Below are 17,548 nucleotides of genomic sequence, written 5' to 3'. Positions count from 1 at the left end.
CATACCATCAAGCAGTCCAGACAAGAACAGTTTCTTGTCTGGAAAACTCCATGAGGAGCCTCTTTGGTGCCCTTCTTTCTCTTGAAGTAATTGTTCCTGCTAGAAGCAGAGGTGTCTCATTGTAATGAAAAGTCCTAAGATTTTAAAACATATATATGGCATATTCTGTTAGTCTTTGAAAGAAGAATATCTACCTTCTGAAATATATCTCTGTACATCTAGAAAACCTAACCAGCATGACTACAGGCTTGACTATTATAGATGACTATCTATTAACCTGTATTTCTTAATTATACATTACATTTTTAAATGAGCTGCACAAGCGCAATACCTTAATCAAGAGCAGAAATGTACATATAACTAAATTGACCTTAAATTTGTACCAATAGACCAAGTTTCATATAAATTTAAAGTATTTATCTCTATATCATATCCCACTTTAAATGTAAATAAATATTTATAAACAATAATTTAGGAAATTTGGTCATTGTTTTCTAGATTACTTCCTGCTGATTGGTAGCACTGTTAATCAAGTCAATCATGGGGTATCCTGTGTGGTAGGTCCATCTCAGCCAGACGTCGTGAAGCCATCATGGATGTTGGGCCATCTGAGCTATTATTTCAGGGAGTCTTGTTTGATCAAACCACATTAGTCTGGAAGGAAACCACAGGTTCTCATCCCCTGTGAAAACAAAAGTAGAACCTCTTTTCCAAAGCAACATATCCTTAGACCCAAATTTTTAAGTCAAGATACCACATATATGTTGGTTTAGATTAGCAGCCCATATAATGAAATGTCTCTTTGTTCTTAATTCCTTCACAGTTGAAAACTTCAAAGAAAATACAAAAATATACATAATCCAGATTCTCTGTGTATATTCCATCTTTATGTGGCTTATTTTTTTTACTGTTTTAATCTATGACTGTCCATACTCTGTCTCTATAAGGACTTCATTTTATTTCTTAACACCATTTACTTTTGATACTACTTTGACATTAGCAACAGAAGTTCTCCCATAGTCTTCTCAGACCCGCAAAGAATTTCCCAACCACTGAGGTTATGATTTTAAACAGAGATGTCTTATTGAATTTAAATGATCTGAAAAAAAAAATCTCAGCTGTGTGATGGCAGTACACACTTTTAATCTCAGTCCTCAGGAGGCAGAGGCAGGTGGATCTCTGTGAGTTTTAAGCCAATCTGGTCTACAAGAGCTAGTTCCAGGAAAGGCACCAAAGCTACAGAGAAACCTCCTCTCTTTAAAAAACATCTCATTCTTATTAACATCCTTAACCTGTTAAAGTAAAAGTAACCAATAATAATATGAAGAAAGTTCCACTCTGGACCTATGTGAATCTATGTTTTCCAGAACTAGCATGTGTTTCATGCTGTATGAGTTCTTGTTGTATTCCTCACTTCTTCCTCATGTTCCATGACAGTGTGCTGGGCAATTTTCATTCCAAGAAGTAGTTTTATTCACTATCACCATACATGATTGCCCACAGTTAAACATGTGCTTAGACTGATCCATACAAATTTTACATAGATATTATGTGTCTGACAATCATGCACTATTTTTTTTTACCATCTTCTAAGTTGTTCGCTGATTAATATGCAATAAAGAGGCTTTTCTCACATAATAATTCTTGTTATTTTCCATTGTCTTTGTGAAAATAGTACATCTATATTACACTTCTGATTTAATTTAGTTCTCTCCATATATTCTATTGATTCTGGGACAATTCCAGCATTTAGTTTTCTAATGAAGTTGCTAATGTTACCTTGTCTATCTTATTTTGACTCTTAATTTTGAACACAAGATATTCTGTGTTCAGTGACTTCTCTTTGAGTACATAGCCCAATGAACCTTTTTTCTCCTGTTATTTGCTTTATTATATCTAGCTATTTCCTGTTAGTGATTTTCTTGGATAATACAAATCAATAGACCATATTAGCTGAGAGTATGATTCAATACTCTGTGGAGAATTGCATTATGTTCAGTTTAGGAAAGGTTGGTGCTATGTGAGGAACTTTGGATAGAGGTAAGACATCTAGGGCCATGTAGGTGGAAATCCCTAAGAAGTCTTCTCAAACACGGAAGATCACTGAGAATTGAAATCTGCCTATGAAGGTTTAATGGTGCAGATATTTCTACAGGAGTGCCTCAATAACTGTGTTAGCCATCAATGATGTAATTCTTGAATATCAACAATAATGTTTTTCTACACATTATAATTAGTGTATATTCTAAGGGTAGGTGCAAGGACTTGGCAAATCTACTCTACTTAGTAAAAGTTTTACATTTAATTTCATTTTACAAGTCCTTTAATGGAGACAAAGAAGATGCTTAGTCTTGACTGGTCCTTCCATTTGATACCAGGGCCTTACCTTGTTTCTCCAGATACTACATAGAAAGTGAGAATTCTGTGAGTGATCTTCAATTGATGATTAGAAAGGATTTCAAGTGGGAAACAGCAGAGAGATGAACCAAACTTAATTTCTTATACTGTGTGCTGCTGAAAGAAGTCCAAATGGAAGCCAAGGATTTGATTTGGTACTAAAACCATGGGGTATATTCTGCGAAATGCCACTCAGACCAGATCTCTTGCTTGACTTTCTTTAGTATAAACAATAAATAAAGAGGGTAATGCATCTGGAAAGAAGGTAAAACTACCAATAAATTCAGAGAATGATCCTTTTTCATTTCAAGGGCTGTCTACTCTTCACAAGCAGAGGGACATGTGGTTCCCAGCAGAACTGCTTATAAGTTATAACTTTCCTCAGGTACAATTGGAAAACATTCAAGGATGTTAAACAAGAATGAGAACTGGACTAATTTCTAGTTTGAAAGGAACATCCTGCATATTTTGATGAGAACTAATAGGGGATATAACTGAAAGGGAGAATGACACCAACCTCCTCGATGGTAAAGAAATTTATTGAAATAGAGATTATATGCAAACATACCTAGGATATATTTTGAAGGTAATATCAAAATGTATTTTCAAACAGACTATAGGATTTAAAACTAACTTTTATAAATGACTGAAAATTATGATTAACTGACAATAGATTTAAACAATTACATGATCTGAACTGATGTCTCCAAAACATGACTTTATTTAATAAGAAGTCTTGAGAAAAACTGATATATTCATAAGTTTCATGGTAGTCATAACCTGTTCTGAATGGTGCTTGAAATTGTCAGGCATTCTAACACAGACAAATAGAAATAAATGTGCATAAAGGAAAATAGTAAGAAACTTCACTCTTGACTCTTAGCACAGAAATCTCTGAACAAAAAGAAATTTCTTCTAAAGTAATTCTGTCATTTTAGCCTATAACCCATCTGAAGATGAAATTCTGCTTTTTTCTCCACTTGGTTTGTGAAATTGTTTGATTTTCTGTATTTAATTTTGTTTGTTTTGGCTTGATTTTTCATAGTCATAGTAAACTAATAGAAGAAAAAGTATGGGTGAAGGGTAGAAATTTAATAAGACATGTTACTTTTGAAATAGATTTAGAAGGCAAAGGCAGTATAGGACTTCCACATCGTTGGGTGCTAAAGTGCAAGGTACATAATGCTTGCTAATTGCTTTAACCCACTCTGCCTAACTCAGATTTCTCTGTCAGATTTTCTCTAGATTCTATTTTATTATCTCCTGATGTAGGAGGTTTTTCTGTCTATGTGTTACTTTCATTGGTTAATGAATAAGGAAACTGCCTAGGCATAGTTGATTGGCCAGAACTTAGGGAGATGCAGAAGACAGAACTAAATTCTGAGAGGAAGAAAGCAGAGAGAGAGGGGAGCTGTCATGGAGCCACCAGAGTCAGACATGCTGAATCTTTCCTGGTAAGCCACTGCCATGTGGTGATATACAGATGAATAGAAATTAATTAAATCAAGATTTGAGAGTTAGCCAAAAAGAAGCCAGAAATAATGGACCAAGCAGTGATTTAATTAATACAATTTCCGAGTGGTTATTTTTGGGATAAGATAGCCAGGCAGCTGGGAAAAACAAGAGGGCACTTATGCTGCATGTGGCTTGCTTGAGGCTCTCTCCTTACAACAATTGGTGATCCAACATGATAAACTAAATCCACATAAAATCTGAGAGGGCTTAAAAAAGGAATTCTAGCTGATATATATATATATATATATATATATATATATATATATCAGCTAGAATTGTATGTATATATGCATAGCTTGCTGTTTGCTGGCAGTATGCCACAGCTTCTTTAAGAGAGGTTTCCCTTACTCAGCCATAGCAAAAGGAAAAAGCTATGCAGTTATAAAAGGCCAGCTTTCTGGACTATTCTGATAGTGTGACTTCTGGTTCTTGTGGTAGACAGAGCATAGATGGGGTTTGTGAATAAAGTGCTATGGCTTGCATTATTTTATTTTGTGGGGGGTGGGTTGCAAGGGCAGAGAGTGGATACAAAAGGATGGGGAAATGAATGTAATGGAGATGTATGATGTGAAAGATAGAAAGAATAAATAAAATTGAGAAAAAAGAAAATAATGTTAAAAGAGAACAGAGAATATAAGCAAGGGTTGGGGATTTTTATTTTCAGGGTTTTTTCTTTTTTTAGGTTTTTTTGTTTGGTTGGTTTTGATTTCTTGGTTTTTTGAGACAGGTTTTCCCCGTGTAGCTTTGGAGCCTGTCCTGGCTCTCTCTCTCTGTAGACCAGACTGGCGCCAAACTCACAGAGATCTACCTGCCTCTGCCTCCCAAGTGCTAGGATTAAAGGTGTGTGCCACCTCTTCCTGGCAGGGCTGAGGATTCTAAGCCCAGCCTATAGCTGGACTCCAGCCAAGCCACCACCCCCTGCTATGCAGCTGGGATTTACAGAAGACAGCCAAATGTACCACCAGGAGCCCATATGGTGCCAGGCAGTTGGGCACTATAATGATCTCTTTGTAATACAGAAGCATGGCCCAGACCAGCATCATGGCAACCTTAGTGGGACAACGAGACCCCAGATACCAGGGAGAAAACACAGGTCCCCCTGGTACCTTGAAGCACCAGCCAGAGAGATGGGCACTATTAGAGTGAGCAGAGGTATAATATGATGTTTCATGGGAAAGATGGAGAGAGAAAGAGAATTTCTCTTATGGACAGAGGCATATCTAGAGAGATGAGAGAGGAAGTAAGCAGGTTGAGATGTGAAGTAGCTGACCCCTTGACCAATGGCAATGCATGGGAAAGCAAGCCCTGCACTTTGTCTTGACAATACATCAAAGATAACTCTGTTTATGAAAGCACAGGCGAGTTAACTCTGAGAACATGAGCATGGAAGCCCTAATCTTACCCTTCATCTGCCACATGGTGTCATGAGATAAGGAGAGATGCCCTTTCCCCACGCACACCGATCAATGCCCAAGGCAGTTGGGAATGTTAACCCTGAGGTAACAAGAATGTGAGAACTGTCTTTGCCCCTGTCAAAAGCTGCAACACTTGGGAGAACATGTCCTGCACCTCACCAGGGCAGCACCACAGAGCCAGAGGTATGGGTGAGCCAGCCCTGAAGTTGTTAGCATGAGAGGGCTATTCCTATTTCTCATCTGTCTTGTAGTGGCATGGGCAAGGGAAGCATGCCTGCCCCAATCCATCAATGCCAGGGACAGGTGAGAGAGCTGGCCTTGTAGTCATCAAAGTGGGAGAGTCAAGCCTTGTTAGCTCAGGTGTGAGAAAGCCAGCCCCAAATTTGTAAGCATGGGAGAGCTGTCCCCATTTCTCCTCTTGTGGGCCAACCCTACATCTTTCAAGGCCCAGATCCAGGGTTATGATTTGGCCCACCTCAATATCCACCCAGTTTATAATGTGTTGGAACATGTGAGGGAACATGACCTGCAACCCCAAAGCTGCAATATTTCCACAACACAGGATAATAACAAGATATCCAGGAAGAGTTCTAGTGAGGGCCCAGCATTGACGGGCTAATAGAAATCAGAGATCTCTAATCAGACCAATGACTCTTTCCAATGAACACTTGCAAGTGTGAAGAGGTTTTATGGCACGATTTGCAGTGTCACATTGGGATTTTTAATTTTTTTCTCCTTTTAAATTTTGTATTATTTATTCTTTTTTCTCCTAAATTTTGTTTTGTTTGGGTGAGGGATGAAGTGATGGAGAGTGGATGTGAAGGGACAGGGAAATGAATGGGATCAAAATACATGATGTAAAAGACATATAGAATGAGTAAAAAGAAAAATTAACAAAGAATATTCAATACATCTTTTCCAAAATATGAGGACGAATTATATTGTTATGGAGTAAAAGAAAATCCTCTAACATAAGACCAATGTGCCAAAATCATATAAAACATGTTTACAAGGTAGTATAAACATACCCTATAACAGATCACATTAAGACTATATGAGAGCAGCGTAATCAAGAACTTAATTATGGTGTGAAATGGTGTGAAATTATGGTGTCAATGAAAAAATTCCTAGACATATTAAAGTCTAAATAGAATCCAATGGAACATACTTGGAAAGACTGAAATATTACAGAAAGTTTTAAAGACTTGAAACACAATCATTCATTCTAGGAAACTGTATTCACATTGTTCCACACTGGAAATCCCACAATGCTTTCCTTGGCTACTTTCCCTGTATTTAATGACACTGTTCTTAATGACATTAATAAGAGCAAAGGATTTTTACACAATCTAATCTCCATGGCATCTTGCATTGAGCCTGTGTCCTTTGACCCTGGGATAATCTCATGGTATGAGAAGGCATGGAATGAACCTTGAGTTGTTCCTTTGTTCTTGTGGTGCCCAAACCCATCACTCAATTAATAATAAATTACTTTTTATCATAAAAATGTATCTAAATATTATAGTATAGGGATATATACATCATACTAGATGAAGGCTTTGCTATGGCAGCAAAATTATTGGATATCTTTATTTGGAGTTAAATTAACTGAGCCAAATGCAATCTGATTAGAGTATTTAGAAATATTATTGGTACACAGGCCCCATGGGTATGGACATTTCTACCCTGCAACCCAAACTAAACAAAATTATGTGCAATTTCACAGTCAGTACAACTAGGCAGAAATTAAAATAGTGCAAGTATTTAACTTTTTTATCTACCCGAATTTCTTAGAGTGTATTTTCAACAATACCTTTAAAGTCACAAATTGTTTCTTTTAGAAATGACACTATACGGCTCCTCCACACACCATCCTGCTGCACTGAAATCCCAAGAGAAATAAGATATGTTTGACATCCTAGTGCGAAGGACACAAAATGTGCAGTACGCCCAGTTAGTGCTCAAAGGCATCATCCTTTTGCTCTTCCTAACTGAGGAAGCAGCCTTACTTTCTACAGCATAGACTTGATAGAAGGTCCATAATCTCTTCCATAATTTTGTCATGTTCACTGCATTCTTGATGACCCTGGGCTCAACTTAGAACACAGATGACAGGATGAGAACATGAATGTGGGAGCTGTGGAGAGGATAACGGAAGGTAACAATGAGAGAAAAGACTTTCCCAATGAGTTCATACCACAGAAGTAAAAACCTGGTGCAAAGTAATCACCCAGGAAACCACAAGAATGACCCCAACTAAGACTTCTAGCAATAACAGATATGTAGCCTGAACTGGTCATCTCCCATGACCAGTCGGATGCCTATCCCAATTGTCATCAGCGAGTATTCATCCAGCAACTGAAGGAAACAGATGCAGATCCACAGTCAAACATTAGTCAGAGTTCAAGAATCCTGCAGAAGACAGGAAGAAAGGATTGTTGTAACCAGAGGTGTCAATGACAACACACACACACACAAAAAAATATACCCTCATAAAATCAGATAACCTGGGTTCACAAAGGTTCATAGAGACTGAACTGTCAACCAAAGAGCCAACATGGGACTGACCTAGGTACTCTGCATATATGTTACAGTTGTATAGCTTGGTTGTCTTGTAGGAATCCTGACAGTAGAAACAGAGGCTTTTGCAGGCTTTTGGGACCCTACTTTCCATACCGGGTCACTTTAACCAGCCTTAATACATAGGGAGGTGTTTAGTCTTATTAAAACTTAATAAGTCATGTTTTGTTGATATTCCTGGGAGACCTGCCTTATTCTAAACAGAAACAGAGGAGTTGACCTGCCCTTTCCTAAACAGAAAGGGAGGAGGGTATCAGAACTGTGAGGAGAAAAGGGAGGGAAACCTAGGTCTGGGATATAAAAATAAACAAATTTATTTTTAATGATTAAGTTATTTTATATAAATTTCTATACATCTTTATGTAGAACTCTAGTGAAATTATAAAACACAGCCTAGGATGTGTTTTTGCCCACCACCAACCAACTTTAGTGGAGATTAATATGTCTATCTTCTCTGTCACAAAATCACCCAAAAGATGAGCAAGCATTCAAGACACAAAACCAAAGACTTCTACATTAAATGACTTGACAACAGAGAACTGGAGTTGCTAATCAGTTTACTTTAATTATATTTTTATTTATTTGGAGAAGGGGTGTACAACACAATGCATATGAAGGTCAATTCTCTCATCCACCATATCTGTTACAGAATTTGAACTCAGTCTGTCAGGCTCATTGGTAAGTTACCCACTAAGATATCAGCCCACTAAACAGATCATTTATGATATTCTGGATTGTCTGGGTGGAAACATAAATACTAGAGCCTAAAGTACTGCAGAACAGGTGTCAGACCCCTGTGTAGGACATGTAAGACTCACCTGGTCACTGCTAGTTTTGAAATGAAAGAAGTTACTGACATGCAGATAAGAAAATAATTGTTCCCTCAGGTCCCAGGAAGGAACTCATCCCTGACACATAGATATAACCTAGCAGAAACCTATTCAGATTTCTGTGCTATAAATCCACATATATAATAACAAAAACATTTTTGCTTTTAGACACTAAGATCTCGTTGATTCGTAAGCTCCATATTCTTCTTTGATCCTGATGTTTTATGGATCCTGTTTATAAAGTGTGAGAGACAAAATTGTCTAAAAATAAAAACTACAACTAAACAATCCTTTACCACAAAAACAAACTCTCAAATCACAATTCCCATGAATATGTATTTATTAAGCCTGCACACAGTAAGAGCAGAGCTCATGAGTGCCTGACACATCAATCCTCATCCAGGACCACTTCTAGCTTGCTCTCTCTTTTTTGTCAGGAACATCTCTGTAGGCCCATATTTCTATATGGTATGGCAGCCAGGCTATCAAGCCATAGTTCCCCACCTGAAGTGGTCACATAACCTTCCAGATAGGCTATCTCTACCTAATAAAAGGTCAGGATGTTGTTTTGCTCCTTTCTTTGTAATTTGGAGGGTGCCTGATAGAGGTGCTGATTCAAGCCTACGTGCCAGCTAGCATACACAGCAGACAGGTAGTTGTGGACCTGACTAAAAGCCATTCACTTGGTTACTTAGGAGACAGAATGCTAATGTATTTCCCCCTTAGTTTATGTTTTGATATAAAAGTGGTTTGGAGAGTAAAGCAGGAGGAATTCTTCAGGATGTAAACTCAAGGCTTCTTGAGAGATCACTGAGAATCTCCCTTCCGATAAAGCCATGTGACTTGTCTTTATTCCCTCACCTCCATGCCTGTCAAGAGAGATAGTTTATGTTGGGGTCTGGTTAAGAAAACTAATTTATGGTCTGGCATAGCACGGGACCCCAACAATCTCAGGCTTTTATTGTTTTCTGCAATACAATATTCAGAAGATTATTGCTAGGCTTGTTTCAAAGTTGGAGTCTTCTCGTTAAATGAAGGAGGATGCAATGATTGTCACAGAAAATAGAACCTTTACTGTGTTATCTATATTAAAGACAAAATAATAAAACAGGAGTTATCAATAGAACCTCAAAAAATCAGGACTAAAATGAACACAGTTCAGTCAGATATTCCAGATCTATTGCTATTTAGAAGAACATATTTCCCTCAATAACACCTCTGGCATTGCCTGCTGTGAGAACTCCCTCAGCCAACAGCCTTTAAGATACCAGCCCACATAGGTGTGGTCTCTTATACTATAAATGCAGCCATAGACGTTACATACTCTCTCTCTCTGGTTTCTGTTCCCCATTCATGAAGAGGACTGTGATCTGTTAGCCTACCCATAAATAAAGAACACTTTATTATACTCCATTCTTAGTGTGGGACTACTTTTTAGTGTCCATTTACTTCTGGCACCCATGTGGATCCTAATTCCAAGCAAACTGGAACTGGCCCAAAAGGCCCAAAAGGCCCAAAAGGTCTGTAGCCCAAAAGGTCCCCCAACCCGGCTTGCCAGGCTTATTTCACCTACTAAATGTTTTTTTTTGTCAAAACCCCATCACAGTGGAGCTACTCTGTGGCAACTTGGCAATTTCTTGGGCTTCCCCCATACTTTCCCTGCCATGTGATGATTTACATAGCTTCCTGTTTGTGTTCCTTGGTATTCTGGCTACCAAAAAGCTGCCTAAATTTAAGGAATTAATTTCATTGCTCTTAACTTGTCAAACAATGCATATTTGTCAGTATTTAAGCAGGTGCCAATGTGGAATCGAGTGGGACTGTCCATGCCACTACTGATCTCTTCTGGTTGCATCTCTCCGTTGTCAGTGGCATCTCTCTTTCGTGCAACTGCAGCCGTGCATGGCACCTGCTGGCCAATAAAGATTATTACACTTACAACAATTTGCTGAAATCTCCTAGTGGAGGAAAGTATAAGTAAATTAAAAAATTTGAAAATTTTATGATTGTAGACAATATCACCATCTATGAATATAATAAACTTTATGCTTACACTATAGATGGTGTTCTGCAAGGCTTATGTGGTTTTTCTTTTTTTTTATTTTTATTATTTAATTAAAAATTTCCACCTCCTCCCATTTCCCTCCCTCTCTCCCATCCCCCTTCCCCTTCCTCTCCAGTCCAAAGAGCAGTCAGGGTTCCCTGCCCTGTGGGAAGTCCAAGGTCCTCCCCGCTCCATTCAGGACTAGGAAGGTGAGCATCCAAACAGACTAGGCTCCCACAAAGTCATTACATGCAGTAGGATCAAAACCCAGTGCCATTGTCCTTGGCTTCTCAGTCAGCCGTCCTTGTCAGCCACATTCAGGTAGTCCAGTTTGATCACATGCTCCATCATCCAGTGTGTTTTTTTTTGATACATCCATTTATCTGATATTGGGAATTAGCTTTGCTTTTCATATTGTATCCTTAAGAAAATGGTTTGATAATGGAGCCAAGAATGAAATACCTTTAGAAATGACAGTCTTTACAGTCTAATAATGAGCAGCTAGCTGAAAGAATTAATATCATTGAAAATCAAAAGTTAGCAGAAAAAAATTAATACCATTGAAAAGAATAATATTAATTTGACACACAAAATTCAGTCCATGTCTAAGGGTACTGGGAAATTATCTGAAAGAATTCATACTGTTGAACTTGACAATCAAAATCTATTAAAAAGTTATGATAGGTTAGCTGGTAGGGTATCTCTCTAGGAAGGCAATCTGCAAACCATCCAAATAATGTCCAAGGATGAGACAGCATATCTACTGAAAAAATTTCATACCTTGGAATCATATGAGGCTAAGTGGCTCAATAAGTGCACTAAAATTATAAACAGGCCAAGAGATTCAGGCCTTACAATATGCAGTGGTAAAAAGATTTGACATGATTGAGGAAATTATCAGAACTGGTGAGTAGGGAGAGAAGGTACAATGACAGGATTTAACATTGCCAGTGTGTATCAGAGTCAGAGATGACTTACCTAGGGTTTTAGCTTCCTAAACTGTAATCACCTATGACAAACCATCAAGTTCCAAATATTGAAAAAGATCCAAAAAATGTAGATGGCTACCCATAGGAATGAATGGTCTAAAAGAAATTAAGCAAGCAGTAGTATGTTATGGCTTGCATCTACCATTTGTTAGGGAGATGATAAAGACATAAACTTCAAGCAATAAGGCTACCCCACACAGTTAACTTCAATTAGTTTCAGCGGTTCTAAAAGATGGGCCACCACTGCTGTGTAAATGAATTAAAAAAAAAAAAAACAAAAAACTCCAATCAGAAATAAGAAACATATATTTTGGCAGACTTCTATAAATGTTCAAAGACCAAAGCTAAGAGTACATATAAACAACATTGTAATTGAGGGATTAATAGACACAGGTACAAGTGTAACTATCATTACTCCAGAATCTTGGCATCCAAAATGATCTCTTCAAGAAACAGATGTTCAATTCCTGGGAATGAGAACCCTATCTCAAGTGAAGCAAAGCACAAGATGGGTTGAATGCATAGGGCTAGAAGGACAGCAAGGAAGCCTGAGGCCATACATTGCTAATATCACCATCAATTTATGGGGTCAAGACCAACTGTATAGATTGTATTCTGCATAGATAGATAGTCTTCAACCGCTTCAAAGAGCTTTAGAATATGGCATTTAAATAACTTAGGGTTCTGTTGACATGAGATACAATTGCTCCTGGCAACACTAATCTATTCCTGAGGGAATGTTGTGCACCAAAGACATTCTACTTGGAGCTTGTTTTATTCTTGGAAAAAAAAATGGCCTTTGGGCATAGAACTGCCCATGCCTTGACCTCTGACAAAATGCACAATGTCCCGGCAGGACAAGCAGGATACAAGAAAAAAAAGACTGCCAAATCTTGCCAAGACAGGATAAGATGGTTTTGAAATTTTTCCTGCTTTTAAAAATGGTCTCTCGATTTCTCTAGGCCTTAGCCAAATTTGGTTGCTCCAACATTGCAAATGAGACTTTGGGTGATTGCCCAAGTATTCAGTTTTCTCTGTCATTTATTGCACATTCTGGAAGCTGCTTAATTGTGCTTCCTGCCTACTCAAGTAATATTATTTCCCTTCTCGGGTCTTCAATGAGGTTGGAGACTAGATAGTCATAATTACTTTCCTCTCATGACTTGACCAAGCCATTTCTAATACAAGACTCAGACTTCTTAGGATAGGATAATTACTAAAACACTTAGCATACATTTCTTCTGTGATATTGCTTATGCTTGTTGTAATTCTATTTTTGTTTATTCTTATTGCATATAGTCTTGTATTAAGCTTAGAACTCTTTTAGACAAAGGGAGAGGTGCTATGGGAACTTCTTCAGCCTATAGCCTTTAAGATACCAGCCCAGTTGTGGGTGGTTTCTTTTACGATAAATGCAGCTGTAAAGTTTACATACTCTCTGTCTTGGCTGCTAGATTTGGTTTCTCTTCCCTGCTCATGCAGAGGACTATGATCTGTGAGACTGTGATCTGTGAGTCTACTGCTAAGTAAAAAAAAACCTTTTTATATTCAATTCTGAGCTATTGTAGGGTTACATTACAGCATCCATTTACAACTGACAAACTCAGTTCCTTGAAAAGAACAGATTATCTTTGAACAATTATTTCCTCCAGTCAGTGCAATTTCAGTCTGTTGCCACTGGTTCTATACTTAAGAGTAATATATGGAAAACTATTTAACTTTTAAAGCTTTTTACCAGCCCTGCCCCAGAAAAAAAAAATGTGTCATTGCTGTAGTTTGGGGCAGGCAGGTTCCATTGTTAGCACTAATCTCTGGCAGAGAAAGAATAAAAACATATGTATAAGTAACTTACTAACTAGAGCTAATGATGTAGCTCTGTGGCAGAGCACTGGCCTGACAGGTACAAAGTTTAATCTCCAGGACTGCAGGGGAAAGAAAAAAAGGGGGGGTGGGAAGTGATACAGAGGAGTGTCACTAGGATTAAATCATGGGTTTGATTCAAAAAGAGAAACCTTTTGATATCCTTCTGAAAATTATAATATCAATTTGCTTGAACTCAATTGATTTTGATACTTCCACTGAAGAGATCCTTGATGATAAATACAGTATGATAAATTTCAGTATGAAACAAGTCTGAGGTCAGTTCCTGGAGGTGAATGGAGCCAGGATGCAGGCCTGAATACCTGTGCATTTTTTGTTTTTCCTTGATATCCTTACCTCTTTACCAGAACCAAACTGAGAAGCACAGCATATGGATGCATCCAACCCAGCAGCTGATCCAGAGGTCACAGAAGAGATTTGAGCCAGCCTGGGGCAGTGGGTGGGGGGCGGCTCACTTTCTTTCTGTTTTCTTTCTATCCTTGTCTGTTAAATCATGCAGTGTATTTATTTTTAAATTTTTTTTCTCTTCCCCTACAAGTTGTAAGTGTGGAATTTGCTCACCTCCTACCCTATCCCACCATACTGAACACTGTATCACAGTTTACCCAGAGCTCTTTCAGTTTGTTGGCAAATGATGTTCAGCTAAGTCTCAGGGAACTTAGCATAAGAGATGGGAATATTTTAAGAGGAAACTGGTGGAAAAGAATGCTGTGGAAGAGTTTTATGGACATGATAAGTTTATTGCATTTGTGGACTCAAAGCAGCTATGGTTACCAACACAAGGCCTACACAAACCACTCCAAATGTCCGTACTATTAACAGAGGAACACTTGCGACCATATGCCAGAGGGGCTATGGAGGTGAGGAAAGCAGCATCATTCTCTTTTAAGGCTGGGGCCACTCGTATTTTATGAATACTCTGCTGGATGGCATCACATTCGTGCATGTTTGGGGGCGCTAATTGGACTTAATGGGTCATTAAATAAAAGAACAAGACACGAAGCTAGAGGGGGACATATTGAATGGGAACCTACCAGAGTTGGGGAGGGAGCAGAAATGAGGGTAGATTTTATATTTCATTGTATACACATGTGAAATTCTACAAGAAAATGCCTTTTTCAAAGTGTAGACTCACAAAAATTTAAATCAGTTTTTCAGAGTGATTATAGTCATGACAATGTATATGCTATTTTTATTAATATCTTTAAACTGTTTGTAAATAAATTATGATCATTTTTCCTTTTTGATTTTTTTTTGATTTTGTGATGATAGGATATTATTTTGTTCAAAAGAGATCTTAATTATGTTACTTAACCTCAAACCTTTGGGGTTGAGTGATGCCCCTGTTGAAGTGACAAAAGATCTTGGGACTATGACCCTGTACCACCATGTCCAGTTCACAATGATCTGATATTGAGAAAGAAATGCAAAATATGATTTTGTTGTTTTGAAGCCTCTCACCAGGTCTGACACCCCTTCTATTCCGCAATTCAATCTATTTAATGCAAAATCGACTCAGGAGGGTAAGTAAAACCCATGAAACAGAATCATTCATTTGCTTATTAACAAATTACAAGGAGGCATTTTAGAACACACACTTTCATGTAGACAGACTAGGCTTTATAGAAGCAAGCAGAAGGAACTCTAAGGAGACAAATGTGACTTTATTACAATATATTCTTGAGATAATTTGAAATCTTTATTTATGGAAAAAAATATAAAATGGCATGAAATCCTCCATCAAGCAGTCAATCTATGAAACATTCTGAAGAAGGTAATCTTCAATAGTGCACACAGTAGTTGTAATCTTAGGAACTGGCAGAGATGCTGAGTACAGCAGAAGGCATCCTCCTTTTTATTTCAACTAGTGAGTCAGTACTGGGAATTTTAGGGGATTTATTTATTGGAGTTGTTAGCTGCAATTACTATGTCAAGAACAAGAAATTGTCTACAATTGGATTTATTATCTCTGGCTTGGCGATTTCCAGGATCTGTCTTGTGTGGCTATTAATTATAGATGCATATACAAAGTTATTCTCCAAACAGTTGCTTTCTCCTGTCAATACAAATGAATACATGAATTATTTGTGGGTCATTATCAACAACTTGAGTGTCTTGTTTGCTACCAGCCTCAGTGTCTTCTATTTTCTAAAGATAGCAAATTTTTCCCACCATATGTTCCTCTGGTTGAAGAGGAGAATTAATTTGGTCTTTATCTTCCTGATAGGATGTTTGCTTGTGACATGGTTACATTCTTTTCCACTACTTGAAAAGTTGATTCAAAAGAGCAAAAGAAATACATCCCAACAGGTCCCCATTAAGAAAAGTGAGTTCATTATTGTCTGTGTTTTTCTGAATATGGGAGTCATTTTCTATTTTGTGGTGGCTGTAACTGCATGCTTCCTATTGATTATTTCACTTTGGAGACACAGAAGTCGGATGCAATCCCATGTCTCAATATTCAGAGACCTCCACAGAGAAGCTCATGTGAAAGCCATGCAAGTTTTAATTTCTTTTATCATCCTTTATATACTGTATTTCATAGGTATGGCCATAGTTTTGTTGTGAATGTTTATTCCAGAAGGCAAACTGCTATTTATGTTTGGTTTGATAATCGCATTCTTGTATCCCTGCTGTCACTCCTTAATCCTAACTCTAACGAACAGTCAGCTGAAACAGTCCTTTCTGCAGGTAGTGCGAAGATTAAAGTGCCTTGAGATAGGAACAGATCTCAGAGCCACATGATAGTCTGAAGAAAGATTAATGGTCCAGGATAATCCGGTGAAGAAATTCTTAAAGACAATTTTCATTTGCACTATGTTTTGTGAGATGTTTAACAGTAATATTGAACGTTATTGGAGTCTTCTGAAATGTTCTGACTGTCACTCAAGGGAACATTTTAATTCTGTGTGTAAAGTCATCTGCTCATTTAATTGCTAGAGTCTACAACTACTTCACCCACACACCAGAGCAAAATTACTGATCATCATAGACTACTCCATGTCATAAAGGAACAAATACAAAAACAAGAAGCAAAAAAAGAAGGCTTTGAGGTAAGCCTAACTAATGAAGCAAGGCTTTGTTGTCATTTACTTGGCTTCCCTGGATAGTTGAGACCCTTCCATAGGAAAACCCAAGGTAAACCAAGACAGACAGCTGTGATTGCTTCTAAATCCTGAAATTTTTCTTTTGTTTAATTTTCATTTACTTATTTTTGAAGTCCTTTTTAAATTCCAACTACAATTTTCCCCTCCTATCCCCTTGGCTTTGCCTCTCCCTAACCATTCCCCATCCATTCCTCCCAAACAGGCAAGGTTTCTCATGGGGAGTCAACAAAGCCTGACACATTAAGTTGAGGCAGGACCAAGAAACTTTCCCACTGCATTAAGGCTGAGCATGGCATCCCACTATAGGGAATGGGTTTCAACAAGCTAGATCATGCACCAGGGGTAGATTCTGATCCTACAGCCAGGGACTCCACAGATAGTTCAAGCTTCACCCCTGTGTTCCATATATGGAGGACCTAGTTCAGTCCCATGGAGACTCCACAGCTGTCAGTCTGGAGTTCATGACTTTCCATGAGCTTGGTTCAGCTGTCTCTGTAGATTCCTCCATCATTACTTTGACCTCCCTTGTTTATATATTCCCTCCTCCCGCTCTTCAGTTGGATTCTTGGAGCTTGGCCTGTTGCTTCATTATGGATTTCTGCATCTGGTTCCATCAGTTACTAGATGAAGGCTTTCACCACCAAACTGATTACAGGGTAAAGCCAGATTGGGCACCCTCTCCACTGTTCTTCTTACGAGTGTTTGATGCAATAGCAATGGTCAGATCCTTCTTACAATTATAACAGCAGATCTGGCTCTTTAAAATTTAACTAGAGAAAGAGAGTAGAAG

The 17,548-nt window shown here is 38.0% G+C and overlaps 1 pseudogene; it reads left to right on the top strand.

Annotated features, from left to right (window-relative positions):
• The first annotated feature begins 15,475 nt into the window (after positions 1-15,475).
• On the top strand, positions 15,476-16,396 carry LOC121466119 (annotated as a pseudogene).
• The last annotated feature ends 1,152 nt before the right edge of the window (positions 16,397-17,548 follow it).

This window comes from Microtus oregoni, unplaced genomic scaffold (genome assembly GCF_018167655.1).
Source record: "Microtus oregoni isolate MIOR12 unplaced genomic scaffold, Mior012 000002F_ref0000024, whole genome shotgun sequence".
Classification (NCBI taxonomy): Eukaryota; Metazoa; Chordata; class Mammalia; order Rodentia; family Cricetidae; genus Microtus; species Microtus oregoni.
Note: the sequence above shows the minus strand (reverse complement) of the source record. Positions and strands in the feature narration are given on the sequence as shown.